The sequence below is a fragment of the Pleurodeles waltl genome, chromosome 4_2, assembly GCF_031143425.1.
Source record: "Pleurodeles waltl isolate 20211129_DDA chromosome 4_2, aPleWal1.hap1.20221129, whole genome shotgun sequence".
In the NCBI taxonomy this organism is placed as follows: Eukaryota; Metazoa; Chordata; class Amphibia; order Caudata; family Salamandridae; genus Pleurodeles; species Pleurodeles waltl.
The window spans coordinates 41,899,689-41,919,716 of NC_090443.1; the positions used below are offsets into that span (position 1 = coordinate 41,899,689).

At 48.7% G+C, this 20,028-nt stretch overlaps 1 protein-coding gene across 4 annotated transcripts in view; it reads left to right on the top strand.

Moving 5' to 3' along the window:
- Positions 1-20,028, top strand: part of ANKRD52 (ankyrin repeat domain 52) — a 664,467-nt gene that overhangs the window by 250,924 nt on the left and 393,515 nt on the right. The gene's annotated exons all lie outside the window — the stretch shown is intronic.

Consider the following 20,028-nt stretch of genomic DNA (forward strand, 5'->3'; position numbering starts at 1 on the left):
AGAGTGACAAAGGCACTCTCCCCATGGGGCCAGCAACATGTCTCGGTTTGTGGCAGGCTGCTAGAACTAGTCAGCCTACACAGATAGTCGGTTAAGTTTCAGGGGGCACCTCTAAGGTGCCCTCTGTGGTGTATTTTACAATAAAATGTACACTGGCATCAGTGTGCATTTATTGTGCTGAGAAGTTTGATACCAAACTTCCCAGTTTTCAGTGTAGCCATTATGGTGCTGTGGAGTTCGTGTTTGACAGACTCCCAGACCATATACTCTTATGGCTACCCTGCACTTACAATGTCTAAGGTTTTGTTTAGACACTGTAGGGGTACCATGCTCATGCACTGGTACCCTCACCTATGGTATAGTGCACCCTGCCTTAGGGCTGTAAGGCCTGCTAGAGGGGTGTCTTACCTATACTGCATAGGCAGTGAGAGGCTGGCATGGCACCCTGAGGGGAGTGCCATGTCGACTTACTCGTTTTGTCCTCACTAGCACACACAAGCTGGTAAGCAGTGTGTCTGTGCTGAGTGAGAGGTCTCCAGGGTGGCATAAGACATGCTGCAGCCCTTAGAGACCTTCCTTGGCATCAGGGCCCTTGGTACTAGAGGTACCAGTTACAAGGGACTTATCTGGATGCCAGGGTCTGCCAATTGTGGATACAAAAGTACAGGTTAGGGAAAGAACACTGGTGCTGGGGCCTGGTTAGCAGGCCTCAGCACACTTTCAATTGTAAACATAGCATCAGCAAAGGCAAAAAGTCAGGGGGCAACCATGCCAAGGAGGCATTTCCTTACATAAACCATACGTTCGGTGGCATGTGTAGCTGCAGATACACATGCTGTGCATAGTCCGCCGTCTGGTGTTGGGCTCGGAGTGTTACAAGTTGTTTTTCTTCGAAGAAGTCTTTTCGAGTCACAAGACCGAGGGACTCCTCCCACTTCGGTTCCATTGCGCATGGGCGTCGACTCCATCTTAGATTGTTTTCTTTCCGCCGTCGGGTTCGGACGTGTTCCTTTTCGCTCCGTGTTTCGGGTCGGAAAGTTAGTCAGAATCGCGGAAAAAAACGTCAGTATTGTTTCGTTCGGTATCGGGTTAGTTACAACAAATCGACACCGAATCTTGAAGAGCTCCGGTAGCCCTTTGGGGTAATTTCGATCATCCGTCGGGGCCTGGTCGGCCCGACCGCGTGCAACATCGAGACTGATGGAACGGACCCCGTTCCGATTCTGTCCTAAATGCCATAATAAATATCCTTATACGGATCAACATTTGGTCTGTAACTTGTGCCTGTCCCCCGAGCACAAGGAGGATACGTGTGAAGCCTGTCGTGCGTTTAGGTTGAGAAAAACGCTCAGAGACCGAAGAGCCAGGAGGTTGCAGATGGCGTCCACGCAAAAAACACAAGAAAAAACTGACAAAGCCCAGGGGACGCCACCGCCAACAGGCCATGGCTTAACCCGGAAAGTAGGTGACCGTCCATCGGCACCGAAAAAGGGCGAGCTGCTGTCGAAGTCATCCGACTCCGGTCGGGATACCGGCACGCAGCAATCTCGGGACCGAGAGAGTGACGCAGAAAAAATTCGACACCGACACAGCGGGACCGAAGTTGGTCGGCACCGAGAAGGCACGACGCCGAAAAGAAAAAAGATCTTGTCGGAGCCGAAAAAATCCAGAGACGCGGTTTTGGTGCCGAAACACCCGGCAACCGAACCGAAAACTAGTTCCTACTCAGAGGAACAGGGACTGTCCTCCCAACTAAAGAAACACAGATTTGAGGAGGAATTACAAACAATAGAGCCAGATCACACGCAAAAGCGGATCTTTATTCAAAAGGATACAGGGAAGATTAGCACTCTTCCCCCAATCAAAAGAAAGAGGAAACTTGACTTCCAGCAAGGAGACAGGCAACCACAAGCAAAGGTTGTAAAGAAGGTAACTCCACCACCCTCTCCACCACCATCAACTCATGCATCACCGGCACAAACTCCACCATTAACACACTCAGCAGCTCATACCACAATGAGCCAGTGTAAGGAAATGCCTCCTTGGCATGGTTGCCCCCTGACTTTTTGCCTTTGCTGATGCTATGTTTACAATTGAAAGTGTGCTGAGGCCTGCTAACCAGGCCCCAGCACCAGTGTTCTTTCCCTAACCAGTACTTTTGTATCCACAGTTGGCAGACCCTGGCATCCAGATAAGTCCCTTGTAACTGGTACTTCTAGTACCAAGGGCCCTGATGCCAAGGAAGGTCTCTAAGGGCTGCAGCATGTCTTATGCCACCCTGGAGACCTCTCACTCAGCACAGACACACTGCTTGCCAGCTTGTGTGTGCTAGTGAGAACAAAACGCGTAAGTCGACATGGCACCCCCCTCAGGGTGCCATGCCAGCCTCTCACTGCCTATGCAAGTATAGGTCAGTCACCCCTCTAGCAGGCCTTACAGCCCTAAGGCAGGGTGCACTATACCATAGGTGAGGGTACCAGTGCATGAGCATGGTACCCCTACAGTGTCTAAACAAAACCTTAGACATTGTAAGTGCAGGGTAGCCATAAGAGTATATGGTCTGGGAGTTTGTCAAACACGAACTCCACAGCACCATAATGGCTACACTGAAAACTGGGAAGTTTGGTATCAAACTTCTCAGCACAATAAATGCACACTGATGCCAGTGTACATTTTATTGCAAAATACACCCCAGAGGGCACCTTAGAGGTGCCCCCTGAAACTTAACCGACTGTCTGTGTAGGCTGACTAGTTCCAGCAGCCTGCCACACTAGAGACATGTTGCTGGCCTCATGGGGACAGTGCCTTTGTCACTCTGAGGCCAGTAACAAAGCCTGCACTGGGTGGAGATGCTAACACCTCCCCCAGGCAGGAGCTGTAACACCTGGCGGTGAGCCTCAAAGGCTCACCCCTTTGTCACAGCACCACAGGACACTCCAGCTAGTGGAGTTGCCCGCCCCCTCCGGCCCCGGCCCCCACTTTTGGCGGCAAGGCCGGAGAAAATAATGAGAATAACAAGGAGGAGTCACTGGCCAGTCAGGACAGCCCCTAAGGTGTCCTGAGCTGAGGTGACTCTAACTTTTAGAAATCCTCCATCTTGCAGATGGAGGATTCCCCCAATAGGGTTAGGATTGTGACCCCCTCCCCTTGGGAGGAGGCACAAAGAGGGTGTACCCACCCTCAGGGCTAGTAGCCATTGGCTACTAACCCCCCCAGACCTAAACACGCCCTTAAATTTAGTATTTAAGGGCTACCCTGAACCCTAGAAAATTAGATTCCTGCAACAACAAGAAGAAGGACTGCCTAGCTGAAAACCCCTGCAGAGGAAGACCAGAAGACAACAACTGCCTTGGCTCCAGAAACTCACCGGCCTGTCTCCTGCCTTCCAAAGAACTCTGCTCCAGCGACGCCTTCCAAAGGGACCAGCGACCTCTGAATCCTCTGAGGACTGCCCTGCTTCGACGACGACAAGAAACTCCCGAGGACAGCGGACCTGCTCCAAAAAGACTGCAACTTTATCCAAAGGAGCAGCTTTAAAGAACCCTGCAATCTCCCCGCAAGAAGCGTGAGACTTGCAACACTGCACCCGGCGACCCCGACTCGGCTGGTGGAGAACCAACACCTCCGGGAGGACACCCGGACTACTCTACGACTGTGAGTACCAAAACCTGTCCCCCCCTGAGCCCTCACAGCGCCGCCTGCAGAGGGAATCCCAAGGCTTCCCCTGACCGCGACTCTCTGAAACCTAAGTCCCGACGCCTGGAAAAGACCCTGCACCCGCAGCCCCCAGGACCTGAAGGACCGGACTTTCACTGCAGACGTGACCCCCAGGAGGCCCTCTCCCTTGCCCAAGTGGAGGTTTCCCTGAGGAAGCCCCCCCTTGCCTGCCTGCAGCGCTAAAGAGATCCCTTGATCTCTCATTGACTTCCATTGCGAACCCGACGCTTGTTCTAACACTGCACCCGGCCGCCCTCGCGCCGCTGAGGGTGAAATTTCTGTGTGGGCTTGTGTCCCCCCCCCGGTGCCCTACAAAACCCCCCTGGTCTGCCCTCCGAAGACGCGGGTACTTACCTGCAAGCAGACCGGAACCAGGGCACCCCCTTCTCTCCATTGAAGCCTATGCGTTTTGGGCACCGCTTTGAACTCTGCACCTGACCGGCCCTGAGCTGCTGGTGTGGTGACTTTGGGGTTGCTCTGAACCCCCAACGGTGGGCTACCTTGGACCAAGAACTGAACCCTGTAAGTGTCTTACTTACCTGGTAAAACTAACAAAAACTTACCTCCCCCAGGAACTGTGAAAATTGCACTAAGTGTCCACTTTTGAAATAGCTATTTGTGAATAACTTGAAAAGTATACATGCAATTGAAATGATTCAAAGTTCCTAATGTACTTACCTGCAATACCTTTCAAACAAGATATTACATGTTAAATTTGAACCTGTGGTTCTTAAAATAAACTAAGAAAATATATTTTTCTATAACAAAACCTATTGGCTGGATTTGTCTCTGAGTGTGTGTACCTCATATATTGTCTATGTGTATGTACAACAGATGCTTAACACTACTCCTTGGATAAGCCTACTGCTCGACCACACTACCACAAAATAGAGCATTAGTATTATCTATTTTTACCACTATTTTACCTCTAAGGGGAACCCTTGGACTCTGTGCATGCTATTCCTTACTTTGAAATAGCACATACAGAGCCAACGTCCTACAGCCAGGATGATCCGGATGCATGGGACCTCTACGACGCTCCAGTATCGGACAATAGCCCGGAGTCGTACCCAACTAAACCGTCACCACCTGAGGACAGTACTTCATATGCACAGGTGGTAGCTAGGGCAGCCGAATTCCATAATGTCTCGCTACATTCGGAGCCTATTGAGGATGACTTCCTCTTTAACACCCTGTCCTCCACCCATAGCAATTATCAAAGCCTTCTCATGCTTCCAGGAATGCTAAGGCACTCGAAACAGATATTTCAGGAGCCAGTTAAAAGCAGAGCCATAACTCCAAGGGTGGAGAAAAAATACAAGGCTCCGCCCACAGACCCTGTTTTTCTTACATCACAACTGACACCAGACTCAGTAGTTGTGGGTGCAGCTCGTAAGAGAGCCAACTCGCATACATCAGGCGACGCACCGCCTCCGGACAAGGAGAGCCGCAAATTTGATGCAGCGGGAAAAAGGGTTGCAGCGCAAGCGGCAAATCAGTGGCGCATCGCCAACTCGCAAGCACTCCTGGCGAGATACGACAGGGCTCATTGGGATGAGATGCAATATCTCATCGAACACCTCCCCAAAGAGCTCCAAAAACGTGCGCAACAAGTGGTGGAAGAGGGACAAAGTATCTCGAACAATCAGATACGGTCTTCCATGGATGCAGCAGATACAGCTGCAAGGACAATAAATACTGCAGTCACAATAAGAAGGCACGCATGGCTGCGCACATCTGGGTTCAAACCCGAAATACAACAGGCTGTGCTCAATATGCCGTTTAATGAACAGCAATTGTTTGGGCCAGAGGTCGACACTGCAATCGAAAAATTAAAAAAGGACACTGTAAGGAAATGCCTCCTTGGCATGGTTGCCCCCTGACTTTTTGCCTTTGCTGATGCTATGTTTACAATTGAAAGTGTGCTGAGGCCTGCTAACCAGGCCCCAGCACCAGTGTTCTTTCCCTAACCTGTACTTTTGTATCCACAATTGGCAGACCCTGGCATCCAGATAAGTCCCTTGTAACTGGTACTTCTAGTACCAAGGGCCCTGATGCCAAGGAAGGTCTCTAAGGGCTGCAGCATGTCTTATGCCACCCTGGAGACCCCTCACTCAGCACAGACACCCTGCTTGCCAGCTTGTGTGTGCTAGTGAGGACAAAACGAGTAAGTCGACATGGCACTCCCCTCAGGGTGCCATGCCAGCCTCTCACTGCCTATGCAGTATAGGTAAGACACCCCTCTAGCAGGCCTTACAGCCCTAAGGCAGGGTGCACTATACCATAGGTGAGGGTACCAGTGCATGAGCATGGTACCCCTGCAGTGTCTAAACAAAACCTTAGACATTGTAAGTGCAGGGTAGCCATAAGAGTATATGGTCTGGGAGTTTGTCAAACACGAACTCCACAGCACCATAATGGCTACACTGAAAACTGGGAAGTTTGGTATCAAACTTCTCAGCACAATAAATGCACACTGATGCCAGTGTACATTTTATTGTAAAATACACCACAGAGGGCACCTTAGAGGTGCCCCCTGAAACCTATCCGACTATCTGTGTAGGCTGACTGGTTCCAGCAGCCTGCCACACTAGAGACATGTTGCTGGCCCCATGGGGAGAGTGCCTTTGTCACTCTGAGGCCAGTAACAAAGCCTGCACTGGGTGGAGATGCTAACACCTCCCCCAGGCAGGAGCTGTAACACCTGGCGGTGAGCCTCAAAGGCTCACCCCTTTGTCACAGCCCAGCAGGGCACTCCAGCTTAGTGGAGTTGCCCGCCCCCTCCGGCCACGGCCCCCACTTTTGGCGGCAAGGCTGGAGGGAACAAAGAAAGCAACAAGGAGGAGTCACTGGCCAGTCAGGACAGCCCCTAAGGTGTCCTGAGCTGAGGTGACTCTAACTTTTAGAAATCCTCCATCTTGCAGATGGAGGATTCCCCCAATAGGGTTAGGATTGTGACCCCCTCCCCTTGGGAGGAGGCACAAAGAGGGTGTACCCACCCTCAGGGCTAGTAGCCATTGGCTACTAACCCCCCAGACCTAAACACGCCCTTAAATTTAGTATTTAAGGGCTACCCTGAACCCTAGAAAATTAGATTCCTGCAACTACAAGAAGAAGGACTGCCTAGCTGAAAAACCCCTGCAGAGGAAGACCAGAAGACGACAACTGCCTTGGCTCCAGAAACTCACCGGCCTGTCTCCTGCCTTCCAAAGATCCTGCTCCAGCGACGCCTTCCAAAGGGACCAGCGACCTCGACATCCTCTGAGGACTGCCCCTGCTTCGAAAAGACAAGAAACTCCCGAGGACAGCGGACCTGCTCCAAGAAAAGCTGCAACTTTGTTTCCAGCAGCTTTAAAGAACCCTGCAAGCTCCCCGCAAAAGGCGTGAGACTTGCAACACTGCACCCGGCGACCCCGACTCGGCTGGTGGCGATCCAACACCTCAGGAGGGACCCCAGGACTACTCTAAGACTGTGAGTACAAAAACCTGTCCCCCCTGAGCCCCCACAGCGCCGCCTGCAGAGGGAATCCCGAGGCTTCCCCTGACCGCGACTCTTTGAATCCAAAGTCCCGACACCTGGGAGAGACCCTGCACCCGCAGCCCCCAGGACCTGAAGGACCGGACTTTCACTGGAGGAGTGACCCCCAGGAGTCCCTCTCCCTTGCCCAAGTGGAGGTTTCCCCGAGGAACCCCCCCCTTGCCTGCCTGCAGCGCTGAAGAGATCCCTAGATCTCCCATTGACTTCCATTACAAACCCGACGCTTGTTTCTACACTGCACCCGGCCGCCCCCGCGCTGCTGAGGGTGAAATTTCTGTGTGGGCTTGTGTCCCCCCCGGTGCCCTACAAAACCCCCCTGGTCTGCCCTCCGAAGACGCGGGTACTTACCTGCAAGCAGACCGGAACCGGGGCACCCCCTTCTCTCCATTCTAGCCTATGTGTTTTGGGCACCACTTTGAACTCTGCACCTGACCGGCCCTGAGCTGCTGGTGTGGTGACTTTGGGGTTGCTCTGAACCCCCAACGGTGGGCTACCTTGGACCAAGAACTGAACCCTGTAAGTGTCTTACTTACCTGGTAAAACTAACAAATACTTACCTCCCCTAGGAACTGTGAAAATTGCACTAAGTGTCCACTTTTAAAACAGCTATTTGTGAATAACTTGAAAAGTATACATGCAATTTTGATGATTTGAAGTTCCTAAAGTACTTACCTGCAATACCTTTCGAATTAGCTATTACATGTAGAATTTGAACCTGTGGTTCTTAAAATAAACTAAGAAAAGATATTTTTCTATATAAAAACCTATTGGCTGGATTTGTCTCTGAGTGTGTGTACCTCATTTATTGTCTATGTGTATGTACAACAAATGCTTAACACTACTCCTTGGATAAGCCTACTGCTCGACCACACTACCACAAAATAGAGCATTAGTATTATCTATTTTTACCACTATTTTACCTCTAAGGGGAACCCTTGGACTCTGTGCATGCTATTCCTTACTTTGAAATAGCACATACAGAGCCAACTTCCTACATTGGTGGATCAGCGGTGGGGTACAAGACTTTGCATTTGCTGGACTACTCAGCCAATACCTGATCACACGACAAATTCCAAAATCGTCATTAGAAATTGATTTTTGCAATTTGAAAAGTTTTCTAAATTCTTAAAAGACCTGCTAGGGCCTTGTGTTAGATCCTGTTTAGCATTTCTTTTAGAGTTTAAAAGTTTGTTAAAAGTTTGAATTAGATTCTAGAACCAGTTTTAGTTTCTTAAAAAGTATTCCAACTTTTAGAAGCATAATGTCTAGCACAGATGTGAATGTGGTGGAACTCGACACCACACCTTACCTCCATCTACAGATGAGAGAGCTAAGGTCACTCTGTAAACTAAAGAAAATAGCAATGGGCCCCAAACCTACCAAAGTACAGCTCCAGGAGCTTTTGGCAGAGTTTGAAAAGGCCAACCCCTCTGAGGATGGCAACTCAGAGGATGAAGATAGTGACTTGGAGGGAAATTCCCCCCCTCCAGTCCTACTTAGGGAGAGCAGGGCTTCTCAAGCCCTGACTCCACAAATAATAGTCAGAGATGCTAGTTCCCTCACAGGAGGGACCAACAACTCTGAAATCACTGAGGATAACTCCAGTGAAGAGGACATCCAGTTAGCCAGGATGGCCAAAAGATTGGCTTTGGAAAGACAGATCCTAGCCATAGAGAGGGAAAGACAAGAGATGGGCCTAGGACCCATCAATGGTGGCAGCAACATAAATAGGGTCAGAGATTCTCCTGACATGTTGAAAATCCCCAAAGGGATTGTAACTAAATATGAAGATGGTGATGACATCACCAAATGGTTCACAGCTTTTGAGAGGGCTTGTGTAACCAGAAAAGTGAACAGATCTCACTGGGGGGCTCTCCTTTGGGAAATGTTCACAGGAAAGTGTAGGGATAGACTCCTCACACTCTCTGGACAAGATGCAGAATCTTATGACCTCATGAAGGGTACCCTGATTGAGGGCTTTGGATTCTCCACTGAGGAGTACAGGATTAGGTTCAGGGGGGCTCAAAAATCCTCGAGCCAGACCTGGGTTGACTTTGTTGACTACTCAGTGAAAACACTAGATGGTTGGATTCAAGGCAGTGGTGTAAGTAATTATGATGGGCTGTACAATTTATTTGTGAAAGAACACCTGTTAAGTAATTGTTTCAATGATAAACTGCATCAGCATCTGGTAGACCTAGGACCAATTTCTCCCCAAGAATTGGGAAAGAAGGCGGACCATTGGGTCAAGACAAGGGTGTCCAAGACTTCAACAGGGGGTGACCAAAAGAAAGGGGTCACAAAGACTCCCCAGCAGAAGGGTGATGAGACAACCAAAACTAAAAATAGTAAAGAGTCTTCTACAGGCCCCCAAAAACCTGCACAGGAGGGTGGGCCCAGAGCCTCTTCACAAAACAATGGGTACAAGGGTAAAAACTTTGATCCCAAAAAGGCCTGGTGTCATAGCTGTAAACAGCATGGACACCAAACTGGAGACAAGGCCTGTCCCAAGAAAGGTTCCACTCCAAACTCCCATCCAGGTAACACTGGTATGGCTAGTCTCCAAGTGGGATCAACAGTGTGCCCAGAGCAAATCAGGGTCCACACTGAAGCTACTCTAGTTTCTGAGGGTGGGGTGGATTTAGCCACACTAGCTGTCTGGCCGCCTAACATGCAAAAATACAGACAGCAACTCTTAATTAATGGGACTAGAATAGAGGGCCTGAGGGATACAGGTGCCAGTGTCACCATGGTGACAGAGAAACTGGTTTCCCCTGGCCAATACCTGACTGGAAAAACTTACACAGTCACCAACGCTGACAATCAGAGAAAAGTACATCCCATGGCAATGGTTACTTTAGAATGGGGAGGGGTCAATGGCCTGAAACAGGTGGTGGTCTCCTCAAATATCCCAGTGGACTGTCTGCTTGGAAATGACCTGGAGTCCTCAGCATGGGCTGAGGTAGAACTAAAAACCCATGCAGCAATGCTGGGTATCCCTGAACTGGTGTGTGTGAAAACAAGAGCACAGTGCAAGGCACAGGGTGAACAAGTAGAGCTGGAGTCTGGAAGAATGGCCCAGCCTACCAAGAGAAAAGGAAAGTCAGTTGGGAAACCAACTGCAACACAGCAAAAGAAAGGGAACCTCTCTTCTCAGGAAGAAGTTCTGCCCTCTGAGGGAACTGAGCCTTTGGAGCTTGAACCTTATCAGGTTGAGCTCTTTGGCCCAGGGGGACCCTCAAGGGATGAGCTGTGTAAGGGACAAGAAACCTGCCCCTCTCTTGAAGGCCTTAGGCAGCAAGCTGCTGAAGAGTCCAAAGGCAAGAAAAATGGAACACATAGGGTCTATTGGGAAGATGGGCTCCTGTACACTGAGGCCAGAGACCCCAAACCTGGTGCCACTAGGAGAGTGGTAGTGCCTCAGCTGTTCAGAGAGTTCATCCTAACATTGGCCCATGACATTCCCCTTGCTGGACATTTGGGACAAACCAAGACGTGGGAGAGGTTAGTCAACCACTTCTACTGGCCCAATATGTCCAACATGGTTAAGGAGTTTTGCCTCTCCTGCCCCACCTGTCAAGCCAGTGGTAAGACAGGTGGGCATCCAAAGGCCCCACTCATTCCACTTCCTGTGGTGGGGGTGCCCTTTGAAAGAGTGGGTGTGGACATAGTTGGTCCACTGGAACCTCCCACAGCCTCAGGAAATATGTATATCCTGGTAGTAGTGGATCATGCTACCAGGTATCCTGAAGCTATTCCCCTTAGGTCGACTACTGCCCCTGCAGTAGCCAAGGCCCTCATTGGTATCTTTACCAGAGTGGGTTTCCCTAAGGAGGTGGTATCTGACAGAGGTACCAACTTCATGTCAGCATACCTAAAGCACATGTGGAATGAGTGTGGAGTGACTTATAAATTCACTACACCTTACCATCCACAAACTAATGGCTTAGTTGAGAGATTCAACAAGACATTAAAGGGCATGATCATGGGGCTCCCAGAAAAACTCAAAAGGAGATGGGATGTCCTCCTGCCATGTCTGCTTTTCGCTTACAGGGAGGTACCACAGAAGGGAGTAGGGTTCTCACCCTTTGAACTTCTGTTTGGTCATCCTGTAAGGGGACCACTTGCCCTTGTTAAAGAAGGCTGGGAGAGACCTCTCCATGAGCCTAAACAGGACATAGTGGACTATGTACTTGGCCTTCGCTCTAGAATGGCAGAGTACATGGAAAAGGCAACCAAAAACCTTGAGGCCAGCCAACAACTCCAGAAGTTTTGGTATGACCAAAAGGCTGCACTGGTTGAGTTCCAACCAGGGCAGAAAGTCTGGGTTCTGGAGCCTGTGGCTCCCAGGGCACTCCAGGACAAATGGAGTGGCCCTTACCCAGTACTAGAAAGGAAGAGTCAGGTCACCTACCTGGTGGACCTGGGCACAAGCAGGAGCCCCAAGAGGGTGATCCATGTGAACCGCCTGAAGCTCTTCCATGACAGAGCTGATGTGAATCTGTTGATGGTAACAGATGAGGATCAGGAGGCAGAGAGTGAACCTCTCCCTGATCTTCTGTCATCAGACCCAAAAGATGGCACAGTAGATGGAGTGATCTACTCAGACACCCTCTCTGGCCAACAGCAGGCTGATTGTAGGAGAGTCCTACAACAGTTTCCTGAGCTTTTCTCCCTAACCCCTGGTCAGACACCCCTGTGTACCCATGATGTGGACACAGGGGACAGCATGCCTGTCGAGAACAAAATCTTCAGACAGTCTGACCATGTTAAGGAAAGCATCAAGATGGAAGTCCACAAGATGCTGGAATTGGGAGTGATTGAGCGCTCTGACAGCCCCTGGGCTAGCCCAGTGGTCTTAGTCCCCAAACCTCACACCAAAGATGGAAAGAAAGAGATGAGGTTTTGTGTGGACTACAGAGGGCTCAACTCTGTCACTAAGACAGATGCCCATCCAATTCCAAGAGCTGATGAGCTCATTGATAAGTTAGGTGCTGCCAAATTTCTAAGTACCTTTGACTTGACAGCAGGGTACTGGCAAATAAAAATGGCACCTGGAGCAAAAGAAAAGACAGCATTCTCCACACCTGATGGGCATTATCAGTTTACTGTTATGCCCTTTGGTTTAAAGAATGCCCCTGCCACCTTCCAAAGGTTGGTGAATCAAGTCCTTGCTGGCTTGGAGTCCTTTAGCACAGCTTATCTTGATGATATTGCTGTCTTTAGCTCCACCTGGCAGGATCACCTGGTCCACCTGAGGAAGGTTTTGAAGGCTCTGCAATCTGCAGGCCTCTCTATCAAGGCATCCAAATGCCAGATAGGGCAGGGAACTGTGGTTTACTTGGGACACCTTGTAGGTGGAGGCCAAGTTCAGCCACTCCAACCCAAGATCCAGACCATTCTGGACTGGGTAGCTCCAAAAACCCAGACTCAAGTCAGGGCCTTCCTTGGCTTGACTGGGTATTACAGGAGGTTTGTGAAGGGATATGGATCCATTGTGACAGCCCTCACTGAACTCACCTCCAAGAAAATACCCAAGAAAGTAAACTGGACTGTGGAATGCCAACAGGCCTTTGACACCCTGAAACAGGCAATGTGCTCAGCACCAGTTCTCAAAGCTCCAGATTATTCTAAGCAGTTCATTGTGCAGACTGATGCCTCTGAACATGGGATAGGGGCAGTTTTGTCCCAAACAAATGATGATGGCCTTGACCAGCCTGTTGCTTTCATTAGCAGGAGGTTACTCCCCAGGGAGCAGCGTTGGAGTGCCATTGAGAGGGAGGCCTTTGCTGTGGTTTGGTCCCTGAAGAAGCTGAGACCATACCTCTTTGGGACTCACTTCCTAGTTCAAACTGACCACAGACCTCTCAAATGGCTGATGCAAATGAAAGGTGAAAATCCTAAACTGTTGAGGTGGTCCATCTCCCTACAGGGAATGGACTTTATAGTGGAACACAGACCTGGGACTGCCCATGCCAATGCAGATGGCCTTTCCAGGTTCTTCCACTTAGAAAATGAAGACTCTCTTGGGAAAGGTTAGTCTCATCCTCTTTCGTTTGGGGGGGGGGTTGTGTAAGGAAATGCCTCCTTGGCATGGTTGCCCCCTGACTTTTTGCCTTTGCTGATGCTATGTTTACAATTGAAAGTGTGCTGAGGCCTGCTAACCAGGCCCCAGCACCAGTGTTCTTTCCCTAACCTGTACTTTTGTATCCACAATTGGCAGACCCTGGCATCCAGATAAGTCCCTTGTAACTGGTACTTCTAGTACCAAGGGCCCTGATGCCAAGGAAGGTCTCTAAGGGCTGCAGCATGTCTTATGCCACCCTGGAGACCTCTCACTCAGCACAGACACACTGCTTACCAGCTTGTGTGTGCTAGTGAGGACAAAACGAGTAAGTCGACATGGCACTCCCCTCAGGGTGCCATGCCAGCCTCTCACTGCCTATGCAGTATAGGTAAGACACCCCTCTAGCAGGCCTTACAGCCCTAAGGCAGGGTGCACTATACCATAGGTGAGGGTACCAGTGCATGAGCATGGTACCCCTACAGTGTCTAAACAAAACCTTAGACATTGTAAGTGCAGGGTAGCCATAAGAGTATATGGTCTGGGAGTCTGTCAAACACGAACTCCACAGCACCATAATGGCTACACTGAAAACTGGGAAGTTTGGTATCAAACTTCTCAGCACAATAAATGCACACTGATGCCAGTGTACATTTTATTGTAAAATGCACCACAGAGGGCACCTTAGAGGTGCCCCCTGAAACCTATCCGACTATCTGTGTAGGCTGACTGGTTCCAGCAGCCTGCCACACTAGAGACATGTTGCTGGCCCCATGGGGAGAGTGCCTTTGTCACTCTGAGGCCAGTAACAAAGCCTGCACTGGGTGGAGATGCTAACACCTCCCCCAGGCAGGAGCTGTGACACCTGGCGGTGAGCCTCAAAGGCTCACCCCTTTGTCACAGCCCAGCAGGGCACTCCAGCTTAGTGGAGTTGCCCGCCCCCTCCGGCCACGGCCCCCACTTTTGGCGGCAAGGCTGGAGGGAACAAAGAAAGCAACAAGGAGGAGTCACTGGCCAGTCAGGACAGCCCCTAAGGTGTCCTGAGCTGAAGTGACTCTAACTTTTAGAAATCCTCCATCTTACAGATGGAGGATTCCCCCAATAGGATTAGGGATGTGACCCCCTCCCCTTGGGAGGAGGCACAAAGAGGGTGTACCCACCCTCAGGGCTAGTAGCCATTGGCTACTAACCCCCCAGACCTAAACACGCCCTTAAATTTAGTATTTAAGGGCTACCCTGAACCCTAGAAAATTAGATTCCTGCAACTACAAGAAGAAGGACTGCCTAGCTGAAACCCCTGCAGAGGAAGACCAGAAGACGACTACTGCCTTGGCTCCAGAAACTCACCGGCCTGTCTCCTGCCTTCCAAAGATCCTGCACCAGCGACGCCTTCCAAAGGGACCAGCGACCTCGACATCCTCTGAGGACTGCCCCTGCTTCGAAAAGACAAGAAACTCCCGAGGACAGCGGACCTGCTCCAAGAAAAGCTGCAACTTTGTTTCCCGCAGCTTTAAAGAACCCTGCAAGCTCCCCGCAAAAGGCGTGAGACTTGCAACACTGCACCCGGCGACCCCGACTCGGCTGGTGGCGATCCAACACCTCAGGAGGGACCCCAGGACTACTCTAAGACTGTGAGTACAAAAACCTGTCCCCCCTGAGCCCCCACAGCGCCGCCTGCAGAGGGAATCCCGAGGCTTCCCCTGACCGCGACTCTTTTGAATCCTAAGTCCCGACACCTGGGAGAGACCCTGCACCCGCAGCCCCCAGGACCTGAAGGACCGGACTTTCACTGGAGGAGTGACCCCCAGGAGTCCCTCTCCCTTGACCAAGTGGAGGTTTCCCCGAGGAACCCCCCCCCTTGCCTGCCTGCAGCGCTGAAGAGATCCCTAGATCTCCCATTGACTTCCATTACAAACCCGACGCTTGTTTCTACACTGCGCCCGGCCGCCCCCGCGCTGCTGAGGGTGAAATTTCTGTGTGGGCTTGTGTCCCCCCCGGTGCCCTACAAAACCCCCCTGGTCTGCCCTCCGAAGACGCGGGTACTTACCTGCAAACAGACCGGAACCGGGGCACCCCCTTCTCTCCATTCTAGCCTATGTGTTTTGGGCACCACTTTGAACTCTGCACCTGACCGGCCCTGAGCTGCTGGTGTGGTGACTTTGGGGTTGCTCTGAACCCCCAACGGTGGGCTACCTTGGACCAGGAACTGAACCCTGTAAGTGTCTTACTTACCTGGTAAAACTAACAAATACTTACCTCCCCTAGGAACTGTGAAAATTGCACTAAGTGTCCACTTTTAAAACAGCTATTTGTGAATAACTTGAAAAGTATACATGCAATTTTTATGATTTAAAGTTCCTAAAGTACTTACCTGCAATACCTTTCAAATGAGCTATTACATGTAGAATTTGAACCTGTGGTTCTTAAAATAAACTAAGAAAAGATATTTTTCTATATAAAAACCTATTGGCTGGATTTGTCTCTGAGTGTGTGTACCTCATTTATTGTCTATGTGTACGTACAACAAATGCTTAACACTACTCCTTGGATAAGCCTACTGCTCGACCACACTACCACAAAATAGAGCATTAGTATTATCTATTTTTACCACTATTTTACCTCTAAGGGGAACCCTTGGACTCTGTGCATGCTATTCCTTACTTTGAAATAGCACATACAGAGCCAACTTCCTACACAAGGGACTTATCTGGATGCCAGGGTGTGCCAATTGTGGAATCAAAAGTACAGGTTAGGGAAAGAACACTGGTGCTGGGGCCTGGTTAGCAGGCCTCAGCACACTTTAAATTCAAAACATAGCATCAGCAAAGGCAAAAAGTCAGGGGGTAACCATGCCAAGGAGGCATTTCCTTACACATGGTCACATTACAAGACGTAATCCCACTGCTCAAACAGCAAGACTACATGACCACATTAGATCTAAAAGATGCGTATTTCCATATACCAATACATCCTTCGCACAGGAAATACCTAAGGTTCGTATTCAAGGGAATACATTACCAATTCAAAGTGTTGCCATTCGGAATAACAACTGCGCCAAGAGTCTTTACAAAATGCCTAGCAGTAGTAGCTGCACATATCAGAAGGCAGCAAATACACGTGTTCCCTTACTTAGACGATTGGTTAATCAAGACCAACACGCTAACAAAGTGTTCACATCACACAAATTATGTTATACAAATCCTTCACAAGCTGGGTTTCTCCATCAACTATGCAAAGTCACACCTTTTGCCGTGTCAAACACAGCAATACTTAGGAGCGACTATCAACACAACAAAAGGGATAGCCACTCCAAGTCCACAAAGAGTTCAAACATTTCTCAAGTTAATACAGGCCATGTATCCAACACAAAAGATACAAACAAAAATGGTATTAAAACTCCTAGGCATGATGTCTTCATGCATAGCAATTGTCCCATACGCAAGGTTGCACATGCGGCCCTTACAACAGTGCCTAGCATCACAATGGTCACAGGCACAGGGTCACCTTCTAGATCTGGTGTTGATAGACCGCCAAACATACATCTCGCTTCTATGGTGGAACAGTACAAATTTAAACAAAGGGCGGCCTTTCCAAGACCCAGTGCCAACATTCGTTATAACAACAGATGCTTCCATGACAGGGTGGGGAGCACACCTCAATCAACACAGCATCCAAGGACAATGGGACATACATCAAAGGAAGTTTCACATAAATCACTTAGAACTGTTAGCAATATTTCTAGCGTTGAAAGCATTCCAACCCATGATAACCCACAAATACATTCTTGTCAAAACAGACAACATGACGACAATGTATTATTTAAACAAACGGGGGGGGACACACTCGACACAGTTGTGCCTCCTAACACAAAAAATATGGCATTGGGCAATTCACAACCATATTCGCCTAATAGCACAATTTATTCCAGGGATCCAGAACCATCTAGCAGACAATCTCTCTCGGGATCACCAACAAGTCCACGAATGGGAAATTCACCCCCAAATACTGAACACTTACTTTCAAATTTGGGGAACACCTCAAATAGATCTATTCGCAACAAAAGAAAACGCAAAATGCCAAAACTTCGCATCCAGGTACCCACACAGGTACTCCCAAGGCAATGCTCTATGGATGAATTGGTCATGGATATTTGCGTACGCTTTTCCCCCTCTCCCTCTCCTTCCATATCTAGTAAACAGATTGAGTCAAAACAAACTCAAGCTCATACGAATAGCACCAACATGGGTAAGACAACCTTGGTATACGACACTACTAGACCTGTCAGTAGTACCTCATGTCAAACTACCCAACAGACCAGATCTGTTAACACAACACAATCAACAGATCAGGCATCCAAACCCAGCATCGCTGAATCTAGCAATTTGGCTCCTGAAATCCTAGAATTTGGACACTTAGACCTCACACAAGAATGTATGGAGGTCATAAAACAAGCTAGAAAACCTTCCACTAGACACTGCTATGCAAGTAAATGGAAAAGATTTGTTTGTTACTGCCATAATAATCAAATTCATCCATTGCATGCGTCTCCAAAAGATGTAGTAGGATATTTACTACATTTGCAAAAATCCAATCTAGCTTTCTCTTCCATAAAAATACATCTCGCCGCAATATCTGCTTACCTGCAGATTACTCATTCAACTTCCCTGTTTAGAATACCTGTCATTAAAGCGTTTATGGAAGGCCTAAAGAGAATTATACCACCAAGGACACCACCTGTTCCTTCATGGAACCTCAACATTGTCTTAACAAGGCTCATGGGTCCACCTTTCGAACCCATGCATTCTTGTGAAATGCAATACTTAACGTGGAAAGTTGCATTTCTCATTGCCATCACATCTCTAAGAAGAGTAAGTGAAATACAGGCGTTTACCATACAAGAACCATTTATTCAAATACACAAAAATAAAGTCGTTTTAAGAACAAATCCAAAATTCTTACCAAAGGTTATCTCACCGTTCCACTTAAATCAAACAGTAGAATTACCAGTGTTCTTCCCACAGCCAGATTCAATAGCTGAAAAAGCACTACATACATTAGACATCAAAAGAGCACTAATGTACTACATTGACAGAACAAAAGTAATTAGAAAGACAAAACAACTATTTATTGCCTTTCAAAAACCTCATACAGGAAATCCAATTTCAAAACAAGGTATTGCCAGATGGATAGTTAGGTGCATCCAAACCTGCTATCTTAAAGCAAAGAGAGAGCTGCCTATTACACCAAAGGCACACTCAACCAGAAAGAAAGGTGCTACTATGGCCTTTCTAGGAAATATTCCAATGAACGAAATATGTAAGGCAGCAACCTGGTCTACGCCTCATACATTTACTAAACACTACTGTGTAGATGTGTTATCTGCACAACAAGCCACAGTAGGGCAAGCCGTACTAAGAACTTTTATTTCAAACTACTTCCACTCCTACAGAATGAACCACCGCTTTTGGGGAGATAACTGCTTACTAGTCTATGCACAGCATGTGTATCTGCAGCTACACATGCCACCGAACGGAAAATGTCACTTACCCAGTGTACATCTGTTCGTGGCATTAGTCGCTGCAGATTCACATGCGTCCACCCGCCTCCCCGGAAGCCTGTAGCCGTTTGGAAGTATATCTTCAACATTTGTACATTTGTAAATATATTACTTTAACCTTCATTTGGTACATACGTATTCATTCCATTGCATGGGCACTATTACTAGCATACACAACTCCTACCTCACCCTCTGCGGGGAAAACAATCTAAGATGGAGTCGACGCCCATGCGCAATGGAACCGAAGTGGGAGGAGTCCCTCGGTCTCGTGACTCGAAAAGACTTCTTCGAAGAAAAACAACTTGTAACACTCCGAGCCCAACACCAGACGGCGGACTATGCATAGCATGTGAATCTGCAGCGACTAATGCCACAAACAGATGTACACTGGGTAAGTGACATTTTCCTTATTGATGTTCGACTTCCAGACTTACGTTGGAAGTTTCTTAGTGAAAGTGTCCTCCTAAAACATCATCTAACTAGGGATTCAGATTTGCCACCCAATGTTCAGTTGCTTTTGCAATTTTCAAGAATAATTCTAGGTGCTTTGCTGTGTTTGTGCAAAAGTCCTGAGTGTCTAGAGCTCTTCTGTGTCATTGGAAAAAGGTGTTTGTGCCCCCTCTCATGTAATTTTGGTAAAACATAAGTGTAGAAAATAGGGGTCTGGTTGCCTGGTTTTCGATGCAAGTTTCACTGAAGTGCCCTGGTTTTCGGCTAACCTGGGCTCCAGTACCAGACATCCTTCCCAAAACAACATGCGTTTAGAAATTCTGTCAGTCCCTAGTAAGTGATACCTTTGGTACCTAGGGCATAGGTACTAAAGGGGGTCCCCTAAGAGCTGCAGCATAACTTGGGCCAACCTAAGGGACCCCTCACCAAGCACATGACTGGCTGCCATTGCAGGCCGGCTGGCTTGGTGCGGACCAAAGTGAAACATGACATGGCACACAGCCTGTGTGCCATGTCCCCTAATACTGCATGCAATATATGTAAGTCATCCCTCTAGCAGGCCTTACTGCCCTAGAGTAGGGTGCATTATATTACATGTGAGGGCATAGTAACACAAGCAGATATGCCCCTGCTATGTCTTTGTCGATTCTCAGACATAGTGAGTTACCAGGGTGGACATTTTAAATACATGTGCTGGACACT